Here is a 19,366-nt window from a genome sequence, read left to right on the forward strand (position 1 = left end):
CTCAAGGTGTTCCTTCACGAGGTCAGCATTTATGGAGGGTAGGGGATCCCCATCACCCGGATCTCCCTGTCCCATAGCAGGCATGGGCATCCCAGTTGGTGGGTTGGTATCTATACTGGGCTTGCCTAAGGTCCCAATGGGATGCATATTTGTATTTGTATCCAGGAACACGGATGCAAAGAGATCATTTAGAAGCTCCGCTTTGGCCATCCTATCTATTATCAGTTGCCCTAGTTCATCCTGAAGGGGCCCTAAGTTACCCTGCACCTTCTTTTTGCTTCCTATGTACTTAAAGAATGACTGTTATCCTTAACTTTTGCTGCCAGCCTAAGCTCCATTGCCACTTTGACTCTCCTCACTGTTTCCCTGCAAGCTCAAGCCAAGCAGGTATACTCCTCCCTGGTGGCAGCCCCCTGCTTCCACAGCCTGTAGGCCTCTTTTTTTCCCTCCAGGCTCTCCAGGATTTCCCTGCTCAACCAAGAAGGTTTCTTTGCTTTTTTACCCCCTTTTATGCCCCTTTTTAAGTTAAAAGAAACAAGTGGCCAGGCCACAAAACCTGCAGAGAGAAAGGGTCACTACTTCACTCATTTGGCTAATAATGAACTACAACTTCTGCTTTTTCTATTTCTATGTGTTTGTTTTGCTGCTTCATTCTCCCATTCTTCCCCATTCTATTTCGTTTACCCCCTGTTATGCCCTGACTGTCAGAGACTGCATTATGAGCCCTCCAGGGCGGGTGGTTCTTAGCCAACTTCATAGACTCTAGCACAAAGAGAGTCTGATTATTGATCAGCTTTCCTGGATGCTACCATAAGACAAACAAAGAATAAGTTCTTAACTATAAGAATCTGAAAGAACGTTTCACAGTTACACGTATTTGAAGTTTCAGTAAATCCCAGAAAACATTCATAAGGAAGAACATAATTCTCACAGTTAATATACTGAAAAGAAACTTAAAGAAATCCTCAAAATCCTTATAGATTGGATATTATCTTTTAACATCACGAGCCAAATTCTGCTATTATACTCATGTAGCCGGGAAGGAATTTGGCAGGAATTGCACACAGGGAGCTAAAGGTGGAATTTAAATTGATTTTTATAGCTCTCAGACCATAAATCCCATAATTTAGTCTCAAAATTGCATGCATTTCACACAAATCTGTGGTCCCCTCACATCCATTGGGCTTTCTATACAACCAATAAGGAACTGTGAAACCATCGGTGACCATCACAGCAGCTTGTGACATTTGAGTATTTATTTATTTGTTTGCTTGTTTTATATCCCTCCGTTTGGGGCTTTTATCATGTGTTACATTCCATATTTAGACTTCTGACAAATTAAGCTTCATGACTGATTGCGGGTGACATTCTCCCACAGCAAGCCACCGGTAAGAAACAGCGCACGTGTGAAAGAGTCACTGAGAAGCTGACCCAGAAATATGCCTAAGTGACACCGAGCCCTTGTGTGAAACCTAACACAAAACTCAAGTGTGTGAGAGAGAGCGAGGGAGGGATTTGATGCAGACAACACAGCTGACCCCTTCCATTCCCATTTATGCCACATTACAGAAATGCTCCTACCATTGCAGAAGAACATCTGGACTTCTGGGGCTTCTCTGGAGATGAACATCACAAAAGAAACTAAGAGCGGCTACTTGGTTCTCCACCTTTTGGGAATCACAGGAAGAGGGCTCATGACCGCAGCTCATTTATAGTCTCATACAGCATCACCTGGTGGCAGAAATGTATCATTCATTACAGTCTCTTGACAAGTTGAAATGGCAGCTACTATTTCTAAGATTGTTTGTTTCTCTATTTCTTTATTTTTTCCTTATGTTTTCTTTTCTGATTTTTATTTTTAACTCTCTCTGGACAGATGGGGTTGGAATCCCCTTGCAGGGTGTCAGGCAGAAAATGGCAAAGAGGGCATATTGATTTAATATTTCTTCTTTGTAATTTATTCATAACAATATTTGTTTGTAAACAAAAGTTATTTATAAAGGCATGGAAAGGAAAAAGGACTGATGCACTGAAGTCAAATGGGGGTGGAGCAGGAGGCCCATAATACTGGCCTCAGCAAATCAGTTCAGGACCGGTTTCTTCAGGACTGATGGACAAATTCATCAGCAGTCTAAGGTCTATTACTTTTCTAGGTAAAATGTTGGAGGTTTTAATAGTGTAATTTTTACTTTAGCACAAGTGTGGTGGTAGGTCATATTTCATCAAATAGAGCTTTAAATAAAAAAAAACACCATAGATTTCTTTTAAACAGTCTTTTGACTGATGTCTATCCTTTCTTCTCATATAGAACTAATAATATGAGCCTGTCTGCAAACCAGGAGCATGACTAACCACAAGCATTTGAGAATCAGAAGTTAGACCTGAATATATATTAATATTGGCTTAAAAATCATGGGAATTTACAATGTAAGAGTGTTGTTTTATACTTTTTTTAATTTAGATTCTGATTTTTTTAACCTTGAGGTCTTGCATTTCTAGCTTTATTCTGCAACCATAAAGGCAACATAATTCTTTGTGGAGAAGGAAAGATAGATGATGAAAGCTTGTTCTGGCTCTGGAAGCCAGGTACCATAGTGCTATATTAGATCAAAATATTTGTTACCAGGTTTGTACACATGCTATTACAAAGGCCCTTGAATTACTAACTGTGAGTAGTTCTACTGCAGTAAAGGAAACCACCCACACTTCAGACAATTAAGCAGGTGAGTAAATCATAGGATCATAACCCTCAGCAGAGAGAGTGTAGGCTCCCACTGAAGTAGATGGAAATGTTGCTGTTGAGGTCAGGATTTCACCTGATGTCTTTCCTTCCTATGCTCTATGAAGTCGTACCCTAATGCACCTCAGCTTCCAGTTAAATACCATAAATAAATCACCATATTAACAACTTAAAGACTCAAATTAAAGCACTTTTGAAAATAAACAGTGCGAGCTCAAAACACACAATTTATAATAGCTTCTAAGTATATAAGCATTATAGATATTATTAACAAAATAAGCATTACCATAGTGGTTTAGGGCATTACTTTAAAATATGGTAACATTTTTGTAAGGATAGTTGCCAGCAGCATCACAAGAACTATAATATATGATGTTTTGATTTCAAGATTAATATTGAAGTATAGTGACAATATACACTGTAAAAGTCTACCCTAAAGACCTGTGAATTCAAAGAAAACACTCCTGTTGATTTCAATGGGATTTTGATCATGTCCTGTATATGTGTGTGGTGGGGGGGGGTTATGGATGAGAATGATTTTTGCTCTATAACAACTAGTTTGGATAAAAAATGAGGAACCTGCTAAAACTAGCATCCAAGGAGTTCTCCTTCAATTCAAGTAGCAGAAGCCTGTCATTTTGCCACAGGATGTCATGGACCATCTGCAGTACCCAACGCACTCCACAAACATCAAGTGATTTTACCTTTGCAACACCCATTTAAGATAGGCATGGATTGTAATCTGTATTCCATAGTTTAAATGAATGAAGCACAGAAAGGTAAGGTCTCACTGAAGGTAAATTCCCACTGGCATCAATGGTGTAATCCAGCCCCACCTGATCATGTAGAAACAGTGCAGCAAAGCCAAAAATGGAACTTGTGTCTCATAACTCTCAATCTTGTACCCTCAGAACAAAATGAAAACAAAGTCAAGCCCAAACTACTTAGATTAGGCCCTGGAGGGCTCTGGGTGTTTACCACGATTAAGTAGGTCATGTCTCTATGGAGTCTCTATTAATTCTATTAATATCATTTAGTGCTCTTCCACATTTCATGGGATCTGATTTAACTTCTGTTAAGTAACAGATAAATTACTAGTGTCTATATTATCAGCACTTTATTAAGAGCAGGAACCCAGCTCAATGCCACTGAAATGTTATAACATCCCTATCTCATCAGCAATCAGACTGAGGTCTAGAGAATGAAATTTATCAAATTCCATTCTACAGTGTATCTATAAAGATGATAAACAGGATTCAAATTCATTTCACCAATAAGGTTGTTCATATATGCTTGATGTCCTTTTTCCTTAAAATGGTTAGACAAATTGCATAGTTTCCCTACAATGAAATTCAGTCCTGAACTTCATACAATAAACCCTGATAATAAAAATCAATGTTTTGACAAAACACATTTAGCCTGAAGAGGAAGTGTAATGTGTAATAAAATACACTTAAGTACTTTATAATTTATCCTGAGAGCAAAAAGCATTCGATCAAGTGTCATTCATCAGTCCATAGAACACAATAAGTTGAATATATAATCTATGTTCCTTTTTTAAAAAGTCCACAATGAGACAGCACACAGCAAAACACTCAAAATTTAGAAAATACTAGAGTTAAGGCTATGACTATAACTCCATCCCCTTTTGCATATATAGTATGCTACAAAAAATATCTGCAGGAACACAGACTGCCTCCCAATATTACATTTTAAAATTTTTACTACAATCTGACATAAGCATTTCACCAGTACAGTTGTTCATATGTATTTGATGCACTACCTTTTGTTATGTGGTGCAGCAAACATAGATATATTGTAAACAATGGCAAGGTTTTTGCACACCTGAATTATTCAGCATGATCTTACAATTTCCATAGTAAATGAGGCAGGGATCCCATGGTGGGAGTTAAAGACAGCTGGAAAATTTCGCAGCCTGGAGTGATTTGACACCAGTTGGAAGACCTGGCCAAGGTAAAGGGTAATCAGTGCCTGCTTCTGCTGAAATTAAGTCTCGTGGATATCGATGGTGTATTACTCAACCTGTACAAAGCATAGGAATGCATCCCAATCCTGCTCCTCAAGACACTTACACCCAGACCCACAAAGCTTTCTAAACAAATAACTCCTACTCTTACTGCACCTAATACTTATCGACTTAAATAGGCATTAGGTTGCTAAATAGGAGTGAGGTACTTAAGTTGCTAAATGCATTTGTGGATCTGGCCTTTAGATATCCCAATGGCATGCATACTATATAAGTTTAGATAAAGAGATGACAGTGGGAATTCTGCCATTGACTAAAAAAGAAGCCAGTTGAAATGAGGCCAAATGGGAGTGTTAATCAGCTCACAAGATAAGACTCTTGGTGAATGAAACTTATATTTGGCCTATTAAAACTTGTCTCACTTAATAACACATCGTATTGCTGTTCCAGTTATTGCATTCTCTTGGCCAGAAGAGCCTGGCTTGAAACCCTGCTAAGCAGTTATCTGCATACGGAAAAGCATTCTTGAAGCCCAAGAGCCCAATCCTCCTGCCATTACTCTCCTGAATAGTTTTCACTGAGTCAGTATGACTGCTCACATGAGTAAGGACAGTCGAATCAGGCTGTATAGGTGTAACATGGAGAAGTCAAGGTGTCTTAATAAAACATTTCACACTCGAAGTGTAATTGTTCTGCAATTCATGAGCATTCACTGAAAAGCAGAATCCTAGGCTGACACTAGCTAAGTTTTATGTTCAGAGAAGGTTAATGTATTTTACATACACAGTAGAACTGTTTGCAATATGAGCAAAAATCAGCCCTGGTATAAGCAGGTGCAGTTCCTATTGATCTCAATAGGAGATGCACTCATTTACACCAAGGCTGGTTTTGGCCCTGGATCTGTTTAGTGCTAGAATGAACAATACTACAAGACAGGGCACTGGAACAGTATGTGTTGAAAGCGTTTGCATGTGAATATTAAAAAAGGCTGTTTCTACAATAGCAACTATTTTGGGCTGGAGAACACAACATGTGCCAATCAGAGTTGCATAATGCTTTGCATATCTCAGGGTTCTTTACTTTGAATAGTTCTATACTGAATGGTTTCTTAATCTCTCCAATACAGTTACTGTATAGATCCTCTATCTCAAAGAACGATGTAGCGTCTTTCTCAATAGATGGTCCCTGTATTCATTCCTGAAAGCAGAAGCCAGCCAGTGGGAAAGACTAAGGCAGATTTGGCTTCAAGAGCCCAAGGGCTTGTGCTATTTTGGTACAAGAGTTTGAAAAGATAACTCACATTTTTTTACACATTTGTTTTTCATTGGTTTGAAACAGTTTTGTAGCCTAATGAAAGACCCACAGTTTTATACAAGGAAGCTCACTGATTGTCCATGGGCAGTAGGAGCCTTTTTCATTTATTACTGGGTTATTTTAAGGACATTACTGCAGTGATCCTATATGCTCTGTTATCGTATTGATTTGATTTAGGATCTTTTTTTTTTGTTTTAATTAGGCTGCCTTTTATTAAAATGCCAGATGTGTCTGTGAAAACATTGGGTCCATCACCTTGGTTATAATTTGCCTCCAGTTTGGAATGGAAAGCTTCATAAGTAAACCAGGACATTGTCTGTTCGTTACTGCAGGGCTCTCATATACAATGTGAAAACTAGGTTGATGGCGTTGGGGTCCCCAGTCAAGCTTTCTATCCAGCAGTGGGAAGGTATCTAACTTGCCAACCCACTCTTGTCTTCCAGCAGGAAGTAATTTGCCAATCTGATCTCACCCTACAGCTCTTGGACCTAAGAGAAAGGCAAATTGCCTGTGTAATATCATGTTTTGGTAGAGGAACAAAAAGGGAGGTAAATATCCATGAGTTCCTTCCCCCAGTAGACCTCAACTAGGAAGGCTAGCCATGATTTACCTAATTAGTAACAACCTCTGCTTCCCTGAAAATATATCATGAGGGCTTTTTCCCAGTAGAGTAATCACAACACATAGCTCAGCAATAAGAAACACACATGCATTTTAACACAACGAAATATACACAGAACATATTGTAAATATTCTTATTTTAGTGGCTTCATTTATTGCCTTTTCTGCATGAACAAGAGTCTACTATATACATTTAATATTGGAAGCTAATATTAACCACTACTCATATAAGTAAGGTACAGGATTCTGAATAAGTCAATGGAAAATATATTGAAAACTTAATTTCCTAAGGCCTAATTTAAAACTTTTTGGCTCATTCCTTCTTTTTTAATTGGATTTTTCCATATAATACATACTGTATCAATAAATTTCACTTTACAATCATGCCTAGAGTGGTTATTCAGTGCCAGTCTACTTCCATTCAAATAGACACCAAGGGAGAAATCAAAGATCGAGGAGGCAGACCAGGTAACTAAGTTAAGGATCCTGGAAAGGTAGGGTATCCTTCTCTCAATCCAACTTGAAGAACAGCGGTTGTTCCAGGGTCAATAGCTACAGAAGTGAGGGAAAACTGATCAATGGATCTACTGGATGTGCCTTTGCTTCACTCTGGTTCATGTGGAGGATACAGATTCACCTGGCTGCCTGCTGAAAATCTGTCCTTGAAGGCACCATGTAATGGTATGGCTTGTGTAGCCTCTAGTGCTCTCAGCAGCACAAAAAGGCAGGCAAAAAGGATTCACCTTATGTACAAAATCATGCCTGTAAGAGACTGAGTTACTGGACTTGGGTCTTGGGGAGTACAACAATCAAGTGGGAGAATTCTGCGAGGTCTGTATCCCTAAGAGCCCTAGAGCCACATTTTTGTGCATGTATGTGTGCATGTACACACACACGCATATATAGATGTGTATGTATGTGTGTGTGTGTGTGTGTACATGCACATGTGTGTACACACATACAAAAGTATGTGGCGATATATAGTTATTAAATAGTCCCAAAGGGATTTTTTCCTTCCTGATTGGGGGGGGGAGAGTAGCTTGTATTTGTTGTTTCTGTTGATATTATTGCATCATACATTCACTCTTGTTTACTCTGGTTTGGGGAGTTTCTTTGCTTGTTTTTACTGAAGGATGCTTTAGATGACAGAAATAAAGTGGCTGGATTAAGAATAGATTAAATGCACAATCCACATCGGATCCCTCCATCTAGCATTTCTGGCAAGACTGGAAAATATCACGCTTGACAGTTCTGAAGTAAAAGACAAAAATAAAGTCAAATAAAAAAATACATACAATCCCCTCCTCCCTGCACATGCACACACAGAAAAGTAACTGTTACTTGTCTATTATGCATCAGAAAGATGGTGGGGGAGGGCACAAACCTCCTCTTTTACTTCTGAACATCATCTTTAAAGTTATAGATGACTGATAGACCCTAGTGCAGTGTTTCTCAACCTTTTTAACTTCAGAGCGCCCCTTTATAAGTTATTTTAGCTTGGCATGATCCCAGTTGAGAGCTACTGTACTGCCTTGGCTTATCTTGATAACTCTCAGCTGTCATTCCTGCTGCAGCCAAGTGAACTCATAGGAAGCCAGACTGGGAAGGGTTTGGGCAGGAGAGGGGGTCTAACTAATGACTTCCATGCCCTGGGCAAAACTCCAGTGCACTATGGGACTTGGAAAGGGGAAAGGATACATAGGGGCAAGGGAAGAAGGAAGATGGTCTTACCTGCTGCAGGTGTCCCAACACCCAGTTCCTGCAGCAGGGTAATGCAGGGCTGTATTTACCCAGCTCCTTTGACCAGGTGATGCAGGCTGCTCCAGCCCTGCTTCCTCCAGCTGGGTAACAAACGGCTATTTCTGCCATGGCAAAGACTGGTGCCACCTCTAAGCTGGTGCCCGGGCTGATTCCCCTCTTTTCCTCCCTAGTTACATAATTGGACAGGAGTGCATGCTCCTGCTTGCATTAGGGTTATTTGATACACTTAAATTAGGCAGAAACACCCACTCTTGCCATGGCCCTTCCTTTAAGGCCAGGGACACTTCCACCTGCCCTACATGCTTCTGTTTCTGAGAGAAATACACGAGGTCAGGACAGGAAGGGCTGCAGTGCTCTGCACAAGACATGGGAAACTTTCACCCCATTGCACCCTCACCACAGCACCCTAGCTGAGAGCCACTCTCCCAATATTATGTCAATGGATACTAACTGAGGACCTGCAATATAGTTCTAATTAGACAGTAGGCTCTGCTAGATAGATAAATGAGGCAGTATTGTACTGGAATGGCTAAACAGTGAGTATAGTACACATGAAAAATAGCATACTGCATACCTGCAGCAAAATAACCTTTTCATTCTGATACAAATTGGTCCTTCCAGCTAGGAGCTGAAACTTTTCATGTGCGTATGAGGGACATTCGTGATAAACATCATCTGTTATAATGAAGGGCCTGTTTCTTTTCCTATTGAAGACAATAGCAAAAACTTGCACTGACTTCAGTGGGAGCCCTAAGTTTGTTTGCCGCTTGAAAAATGAAAAGCGCTGCCCCGAGTCAAACGTACAGCTTGGTGAATGATGGAATGAGCCACTCTCAGTATGGTACAAGCCAATGTTTTGCTTTTGAGGATAATGGAAATAGCTGCTTTTATGCACACCAGGTTCAACATCTGATATACACAGCAACTAGGTTCCTCATCTGATATGCACAGCAACAAATTAAAAGCACTCATGTGCTTCTCGGATATTGAATGATACCGTTTAAAGCTAGACACTGTGAGCTGCTAGTCTTCAAAGAATAGGCAGACAGGCTTGAAATTCCAGTGAATGATTTATAAATGGGTGGAAAAGAAAGTGGAAACTTCTGTGAATGTTGGTAAGGATCCAGTGTAGTGTCTTATTTTGATAGAGGGCTCCCTCTTCTGGATTTTGATTGAAATTAATTTATGGAGTCAAAACTTGGGCTGAGCCAGTGACTATACGTTTCAAACGTAAATTGTTACTAGACTGCAGGATGTATTTTTAAAAGTACTTATGTGACTCAAGAGCCTAAATCTCACAGGCCTAAGTTATTTTGGATCCTTTGGCAACTCATTCTTAGTGGGTAAATATTAGACAGATGCATAATTTTAAATGTTCCATTCTATAAACTAAGCCAGGAGTCTTCTATCTGATCTTCCAAAACAACACGTGACACGTCGAGTGTTTTTAGTTCCTTGTAAGTAGAATAAGTTGAATAGAAAAAACTGATTATAAGAGGCAGGTAATATAATAAAAAAAAAGTGTTTGTCTTGTATCTATTGGAAAAATGCAGGACAATGGGAACTCTCCATTCACATACAAAATGTTTCTTTCTTTCTCCCTGGTTATCAATAAAGATTTCATAGATTTTAGGGTCAGAAGGGACCTATTAGATCATGGAGTCCCCACCCTGGGCAGGAAAGAAAGTTGGTGTCAGATGACCCCAGCCAGGTGTTTGTCCAATCTCCTCTAAAATACTTCCCAGGTAGGGGAAAGCACCACCTCCCTAGGAAGCATACTACGTAATTTTGGCAACCCTCACTGTAAAGATTTTTTTCCTGATGTCCAGTCGAAATTGAGTTTGTGGCCATTGTTTCTAGTTACCCTGACAGGCGCCCAATCAGAGCACAGCAGTGATATTTACTACTACATATTATTAAGACTGTCAGAATACAACTTTTCTTAAATGCTACTCCTATTAAATTTCATATTTCTCCTATTGAATGCACTCCCACTGAATTAACTCCCACTGTCTTCACATGGAGCAGGAACAGAATCTATGACAAAAAATGTATACCAGTTTACAACTAAATAATAGCAACAGGCTTGTCAAATACCTGAATAAAATCGTCTTTATGTTTCAGCTTACTTATCTTGTTTAACTGTTTATTAAATCAGGATCTGGTGCTTCACCATTGAAATTGTGCCATTGGTTTTAACAGGAGCGGGAATGGGTATAAGAATTAGCAAAACTTAAGGGATGTCAGTGGATCTTCCAGTCATTACAGTGAATTACAGGTTTCCTCACTTTATGCTGTACATGCGTTCCTGGAAAACAGCGCATAACTCAAATTTGCATAAAGGGAGCCCACTTGACAATGTAACAAACAGGGATATGTTCCGAGACCTCAGCTGTACTGACCCCCAGCCCATTTCTACACTTTTACAAGACAAATTGAGAACTCAGCAAAGGCAGGCAGTACACACAAGCACAGGTGAATGTTACCGTAATGGGGTTGGCAACTATGCGGTGGCTGAAGTCCCTACCATAGCTCCTCTCTCAGCACCACCGTCACCTGCCCTGGCCACAGCCTGGCTGAGCCCATTGCCAGGAAGAGCCCAGTGCCACTCCAGCCCCAGCCCACAGTGGTAGCCTGCCCTCACCCTGTAACAGACCTGGGGGCACACATCCCCATGCCCAGGGTGCATGCAGCAGTGGGAGCCACTGCCTCCCCTGCCCATACCTCCCAGGAGAGCCACTTGCAGCTCCGTGCCATGCTACACCCCATCCTGGCTGGGCAGCATCTGCCCCTGCCCCAGCCCCAGCCCCACTCCATCCCTCACCTCAGGGGTCTCAATCTGCCCCCGCCCCCATGCTCCTTCTCTGCCCCCACCCCTTTCCCCACAACAGACTTATCAGCCGGTCGCTGGTCTCTATGCTGCAAGGCTGCATATTGGCGACTGGATCAGTATTGGCCAATATGGCTCATTAAAGATCAGCCATCGGTATTGGCCCAGAAAATTTCTATTGGTGCACCTCTACTCAGCAGTAAAGTCTCTGCATGGGTAGCTGCCTGAAGACGTTTAGCCAGCATGACATGGGCTGCCAACTTTGAAGTGCTCAGCACTACTGCCCTTGCAATGGTATACACACCAGCAGAATCTTGCGCTCCTGTATGGTTTGGAAGTTGTCACACTAAAAAGCTCATCCTGTACGTCACGGTCTGCAGAGACTCATAACAGCTTGCACACACACAGATGTATTCTCCACACTTTCAGGCATTAGACCAAGTGACATATAAAGTAACAACCCGGGGTGAGCAATTATTTTGGACAGAGGGCCGCTTACTGACTTTTGGCAAGCCATTGAGGGCCACATGACAAGCAGCCAGGGGCAGATAAATATAAATTTCCTAAATTTTTTAGGGTTCCTGCAGGCCAGATAGAATGGCCTGGTGGGCCACATTTGCCCTGTGGGCTGCATTTTTCCCCACTCCTGCCCTACCTGCTTCCCCACTGCCAGGTTTCTGGGCACGTGGAGAATCCTGCTTCACACGTACTGTGGCCTTCTGTGTTGCACTAAATTTATGTTGGGGTGGGGTAAATGGAAATGAAATGATTGTTCAGAATAATCTGGTCTGAAATCAATTCCTACAATGTTTTATACCAACACCAAACAAGACCCCCGTTGAGCATGAACATGACAGAGAAGCATGTGGGTGACGCTGAACAGACTGAGATCTGGATACAGATGCTTCAGAACAACACTGTACAAGATGAACGCCTTGGGCCCCTGTGTGAATGCAGTGTTCAGCAGACAGCACAGCACTTCCTTGAAAGCTGCAATCTTTGCAAATGCCCAGATGGGGTACATGGTATCTGCACACTGAGCAATAATACCAGACACTGGCTCATAGCTGGCTAGAGGGAAAAAGGCGGGTAGCGGAGGTAGGGGAGAGGGCTGTCACTTTTACAATATTCTGTGTGCCCTGACCATCTGTTCGGTTATGGCTATAGAGCACTTGCTGCTACTTACTATGCAATAAGTGTAATTTCTGTACCTGGCCTTTGTTAAATACTTGTAAACAGGACAACCTGTAGAGTAATAAATACTTGAAAAGAGATTAGTGAGGAGCGGACACAGTAAATGTTATCAACCTTATGAAATGAGCACAACCTCACCCTTGCATTTTTATTTATTTATTTTAATTTTTTTTTGGTTTCAGGCTTCTAGCTTACTTGTCTCTGGGGACAGAATTGTCCAATTCCCCCATTCTTCTTCTTAGCTAGCTCTAGGCAGCAGTTCCCCTGATTTTCTCAGCAGGTTGGATTTTCCTTGCAGTCCTGTTCCCTCCAGGCAATGACAGTAGTAACCGAGGACCAATTCCTTAAAGCAAGATGTTATACATTTAGCCCTTCAGAGAAAATATATCTTTAATGAAACAGGCCAAACAGAAACTTAACTCACCAAATGTTTAAACCTCTTTCAAATGGGGACCCTGAAAGACTCAGCTTTACATTGACTTTTGTACAGAGTCAGTCTGTCTCCTTCTCTGAACACTTTAGTGACAAGCCACAGACAGCCCCTGGCAACCTTGCCCTCTTCTTAGGGACCAAGATACTGTAATTGTTTATAGCCCTGTTAACTGACAGCTCCTAGCTCTGTCAGAAAGCGGCATACAACAGGTAACAGGATCTTTGAAGCTAACCTGTAACTGCCTTTCAAATGCATGCTAAAATGCTCTTATCTGGGAAGCCACTGCACTGCTCGTTTGTTCTTCTAGCAGTCACCTCTTGAGCTAGAGCAATGAATTCATATAGGGAAGTTACACACAGTGTCCATAAAATTGTTACATCTCAGCATTCATAACATGATTACAGAGTTATGCCTACCAATCTACTGCCAGAGCAAGCACCATCTACACTAAAAATATGGTATGGATTTCTGGCTTCAAACTAGGTTTCCCTTCCCTTCCCCAAAGCAGAAAGAGGTACGGATTTTGGGGGGGTGATATCTTTTCTTGGATCAACTGCATGTAAGAGCTGCTGTAAGAGCAACTGTGGGAAGGCAGGGCATTATCCTTGGCAAATCTGAGAAGGGAAATGCAAGGCTTTGTAAGACTCGAGGTATAGCATGTAGGATGACTACATATAGAATTAGCTATGAGTCTGAAAGGAGTATAGTTGCTGGGTAGAAAGAAACCTATGTAGAAACCATCTTCCCTCTCTTTTCCTCCATTCCTCTGCCCCCACCCACTCTTGCCTTTGGGCCTCCTGGTTCCCCACCTTTCCCCCCCTCCAGCAGTTCCTCCACTCCCAGCTGTAGCAATGACACCACCACTGCCACCTCCTTGACTCTAACTGGGTCACCCATGGTCAGAAACAGCAAGGAAGGCCTAGGGCAGCCAGAGTAGAAGATAGCAAAATTCTCACTGTGGGAAATACAACTTCCCATGGCTGGGAAGAGCAGGGATTACATAGAGCATTTTCTTGTGTTCTACCTGGGCTGCCCAATGCAGGGGGATATAATCCACGTCCCCTTTACAGTCAACCTCTTGGTACACACTGGATAATTGCCAGAGGTGCTATATGCAGTCAGCACTGCAGCTATCAGCAGTAGCCCCAGTGACAAGACTATATCTTTTTCAGTCTTGTGTTAAGTGTGGTGGTTTTATCCCTGATTAAATTAATCCCTTACCCAGTCGGTTCGTGCATGCGAAGCACGCTAATAGTGGTTGTGAGAGAATTCAGGGTGGTTTCCAGTAATTTATACCAATCAAAAGACAGCCATTATTGTTTTTATTGCTCTTCCCAGGCTCCCCCATGGATTTAGATTTTCCTATTTCTTCTCCTGTGCTCCTCTAAAGCTCCATCTGAGAGTCTTTTGGGAGTGAAAGAAAATAACTCTTTTCAGGTTAGAAAGCATCGTACTCAAAGTCCCATATTAAATGGGGAAAAGGAGAATCTGGAGTCCCGTTGCAGGATGCAAAGACCCAGCAAAACAAAAACACAACCAATACCCCAGCACAGCCTCAGTATCCTCAGTCACCAGAGCCCTACAGGACCTTGAACCCACTGCCTATCTGCTAAACTCTAAGCCTCAGGCTACACTACAAAGTTTTATTCTCAATGCAAAAAATTACCTGTTTCTGGATACATTTCTGGATACCTTTTTGATTCCTTTCTGACTTGCCCCTTCGTGCCTACCAGTTTTTTCCCCATTCCACTGAATTGCTAAGTCCCTACTGAAAAGTCTGCCAGCTTCATCTCTCCCCAGGTGTTGGGGTGACTCCAGTGCTGACTTCAAAGTGCTGGGCTTTTTGCTGTCCAGGTGATCTTATAACTCAAAGCTGAGATGGTCTCCCTGATGTTTCTTTTCTTTCCTGTAAATGTAGGCAGTGATTTTCTCATTCACTTACTACTAGAATTCTGTCTTAATGGATATCAGAAATCAGTTTCACAGCCCTTTCTGTCCTTTAAAGAGCAGAGCACAACTAATTTCCATCTCTCCTACTCTCACCTGAGTTACACTCTCCTTCATCTCTTGCTTTCTACTGTGTTTTCTGTCTGCAAGTTACCTTTTAAGGCAGCTGTGTGTTGAATCAATCTGGATCTCTGCCTTTTAATTATATAAAAATACACTCTAAAGCATTACACTGTTAATGTTGCAAGGTCAAGCACTCCAGTTAGGAAATATCAGATTTATGGTTACCTGTGCAACCTTATTATGGTCCAGCTATGCTAATGCATTATTTTACTGTCCGTAATCATATGAACACATTATTTTGTGTAGGACCTATGCCTCATTCAGATCACTGCACGTATTATGCTTACTTAATAAGCAGGTATTCAATATTTGGTTTTATCCTTTTTATTTAAGATGTGGCTCCAAGACTTATTCACTGAACACAATTCAAACCATGCTTTAAACTAATTTAGTCATTTCCTTACAGGCTTTTCTCTGCCTCACCACTACATTATCTGAGTGTTTCACAAACATAATTGAATTCATCTTCATGGCCTCCCTGTTAGAAGATATGAGTGGGTTGTACTGATACTATTTTACAGATGAGGAGGTGAGCCCAAGAGAGCTTAAGATCAAAAGTGTACAGCAAATTTGGGTGCCTACTTTGAGATGCTTGGGATCTGATATTTTTGGTGTGTGGGCACTGACTACTTAAATAATGAAGTAGTTCCATAACATTACAGAAGAGGAGATCAGACAGTCCGATAAGATAAAACTGAAGGGACATTGCAAACTGCATTTCACTATTGTCATAGATTTAAGTCAGACCATTATAATTTTATTTGAACAATTACAAAAATAAACAGAACAACTAAATTCTACTCTCTGAAAGGTTAGCAGGACTTAAAGCATCTCTAGAGGTCAGCGTAACATCGGAAGTGGAAAGAAAAAGCCATTGAACTTGCTCTCTTGATGGACCAAAATTTATTTTATATAGAATTTTTTTCTAAATTAAAAAGGGATGAGAATGTCATGTCAAAGATTTTCATTGTACAAGAAATGACTGAAACTGTACAAGGAATGAGGTTTTAAAGGACATTTGTTGGTAATTAAACATTAGCAATGTCTATTCTACTGTGGGCAAAATTTCCACTAGTACAGTACTCAAGGATGTTATGTGCGGTGCAGCTATACACAAGGGTCTTCCTTAGTTCATACTTAGGTATAATTGCCGCTGAGCTCTTTTCAGGAATTTTCTGTGAGCAAGTATAAAATGCTAAAAAAAAAAAAAAAAAAAAGGTGTTACATCCCCCTCTAGTGGCTAGCTGACTTTAAAATGCTGACCTGATAGAGGTCCCCTGTTAAGATCCTGGAGATTGTATGATTGATAATCCACATGAGGGCTGCTTGAAAAGGATTCAGTAAAACTGAGGAAGATTTTTAGGGTTTGACACAAGAAGAACAGACCTAATTATAAATGATAAATTGTTCCTACAGATTGAAGTATATGGAAAATTTCCAAAAAGTTTAGTTAATAAGCATCTGGATGTCAATAGTGAATTCCTTGGAGCTTAAACTCCTACTGAAGTCAACAGGAATTATGAACAGGCAAAGATGGTAGCACTAATTCCCTCAGAGAGAGAGGCAGGCACTTAGCTAAATTTCTGTTTCATTGTGATTTTCCATCTTCAAAAAGTATACCTGCTATGTGTTTTCTCAAGTGCTGTTGAGGGTGACAGCTGCCCTCAAAAGGGGCAGGACTCGCAGCTTTTTCAGAAATGCTACCATCCAAAAAAAGGCTGGGCTTGAGTTACTATAATGAACGCTAGACTTTGAAAGAGTAATGTAGCCGTATGAAGCTCGTCAGCAAGAGGGTAGAGTAGTTTTGAGAGATATGATGGGCACTGTCAAACTTGAACTCAAGGCTCACAGGTTCATCCTTAGCTTCCCATCTCATTATACTCCCTGAAGTACCTGCCTTAACAGACAGCTTCAAATTGTCTTTTATGTATCTTTGCCCAACAAGAACACAGCGTTAGTACAGCAAATGCATACAGCACAGCCTTCAGCTAAACCAATAACGAAGTCAGGCACAAAAATCCAGCACTCGGAGCCCTCATGTGAATCCAAGACACTCCCTAGGGGATTTTGGCTTGATGAGGAATAAATATAAATATTATAATATGAAACAGATATAATCTCATTCCAATATTTTCTGGTTTATTTAAAAGGAAAGCTATGTATTTTTGCACAGCCCCACAGCCTAAAAGTTCAAAAGATAAAAGCACCTCTCAGCATGAACATACTGTGAAATGTATTTGAAAATAAATTCATAATGACAATTGGCATTAAAGAATTTATTTCCAAATACATTTCATAGCCTGTTCAGGCTCAGAGGTACTTTTATCTTTTGAAATTTCTGCTGAACAAAATGGAGACAGTTTCCTCTTAACTCTTTCAGTACTCTGTGAGTTGCAGACCTCAGCAGAATAGAAATTGCTTCTAAAATACTGATATTTGTACCTGCTATCTGGCTTCACTTCCTGGTCCCAAGAAAATGGGACTATATACAATATTTTCTTGCATACAACGCACATTCCTCTCCTTCCCCCCAAAAAACAGCTGCTGAAAATTATATGCAGAAAATACGGTAAGAGCAGTTCCTGCAGGTTACTGGGCAAAAGTAAAAATAAAATTTACACAGGACTCACAAAGAGCAGAACAATGAGCAAGCTCAACTCCCTAGCTGCAGCTGCTCAGTTACTTACTGCAAGGAAAGGTCTTTTTTCTTCATTCTGCCTTTCAAAAACAAGGTGCTTAATTTATTCTGAGGTGTGTTGTATGCAAGAAAAGATTACGTATACTTCCTCTTCATATATCTGGAAACCTCCTGTTTAAACTAAATATCATTTATTCCTTAGTACAAATAAAAGATTTTATAGTAATAATACTATGCTACCCACAAACCACAACTGTTAAGCCAGTATGTAAATCAGCAAGCCAGATTTTGATAGCCTTGTGCATATTGACTAACATCTTATTCCATGAACAGTCTCAAAGTAAATTTTTGACCTTTTGTTGGCAAGGGAAAGACATGCTTTTCAATAATAAGGCAGGATCAACCAATGCCATAGCCTCAAGTTCTTTTGATCTATTAGCATTATTTCTGTTTTGTTGGCCTCGAGCCTCATCCAAGCCCCAATTTCAGCCAGGCATTAGGAAAGCTCAAATCATCCAAGTCTAATGAGATTAGACTTGCTGCAGTATGTCACCCACAATCCTAACTGCATTGTCACACATGCTCAAGTGATCTGGAAGAATTCTTCCAAGTTTGTTCTCCTAGTAGAAATGCTTACCTAGAGATGACTGAACACACAATCAAGTGCTAAGCCCCTGAAGAGCAGAGAGATTACAGTACTGATGCTGCACAGAGAGGGTACTCTAATTCACTCCTTCAGTATGCCTGTTGACAGATGGAAGCTGATTGGCTGACCCAGCTTGCCCATCTTCCTGCAGCACAATGTGGGCATCGTGAAGGGGCATGTTCTTCACCCTACGGCCGTTTCTAGATGAGCAGGGGCATGTGGTTTGTGGAGCTGCAAGCTGCATGTGGGGAATGTTAAAACATGATCTGTGCTGCAAATTTGCAGCGTGGGGCCAAAATTTGCTACCAGCAAATCCTGGTAGCAAAACTAAGTGGCAGGAACAAACATAGTGTGGCACACACAACAGGAACATGAGCCCAAAGACACGTAGGCTTAGTCCTCAAGGGTGACACTCTGGTTGCTGCCCAAAACATCTCCACTACTTCACTTGTGCCTCAGCTCCTCCAGCATGCCAAAAGCCAGAGGAGCTGGGCAGAGGCAGTTTGCCTAAGCGGGACTATTTGTCCCTCCACAAAGCACACATCCAAGGGCGTGGGCTGTGCAAGAAGTAGCAGCACCAATCTGTGCCGCTATTATTTTTGCTGCTGCAAGCACACACTGCAGCACATCTAGATGCAGCCTACTTGGCTGGAGCAGAAAAATTCAGCCCAAGAGATACACTGTCTCCCTGGAGATGGGAAAGTGCAAGCAAAGCAGCCTAGGATGCTGGAGGACTGTGCTGTGGCTTCTCTCAAAAAAGAATGGGTACAAACAGTCTCTCTTATTGGAGAAACCCTTAGGCCCAATTCTGCATTCTTCAAAGTCTCCCACTGATGTTACCTGGAGCCAGTAAGACTTCATAGTAGTAAAATCAAGATGTTTAGTTTCTTATTTATACAAAAATTACTGCGCTCAAGGGCAGACAAAATTAGCAATTTAACAATAGTAGTCTTGTAATGAAGGTGGAGCATGTTTTGGAGACTGCCTGAATGGGATTGTGCAGCCCAGAGAATGATGAAGGAACCTGGCTTACTAGCAGAGTTTTACCTCTCAAGGAGCAGTCCAGGGGGAAGTAAGTTCCTTGCTTACATAAAATATATTAATATAAATAGCAGGATAATACTAGCTGTGT

This window comes from Crocodylus porosus, unplaced genomic scaffold, assembly GCF_001723895.1.
Source record: "Crocodylus porosus isolate Cpor-Errol unplaced genomic scaffold, CroPor_comp1, whole genome shotgun sequence".
NCBI lineage: Eukaryota > Metazoa > Chordata > Crocodylia > Crocodylidae > Crocodylus > Crocodylus porosus.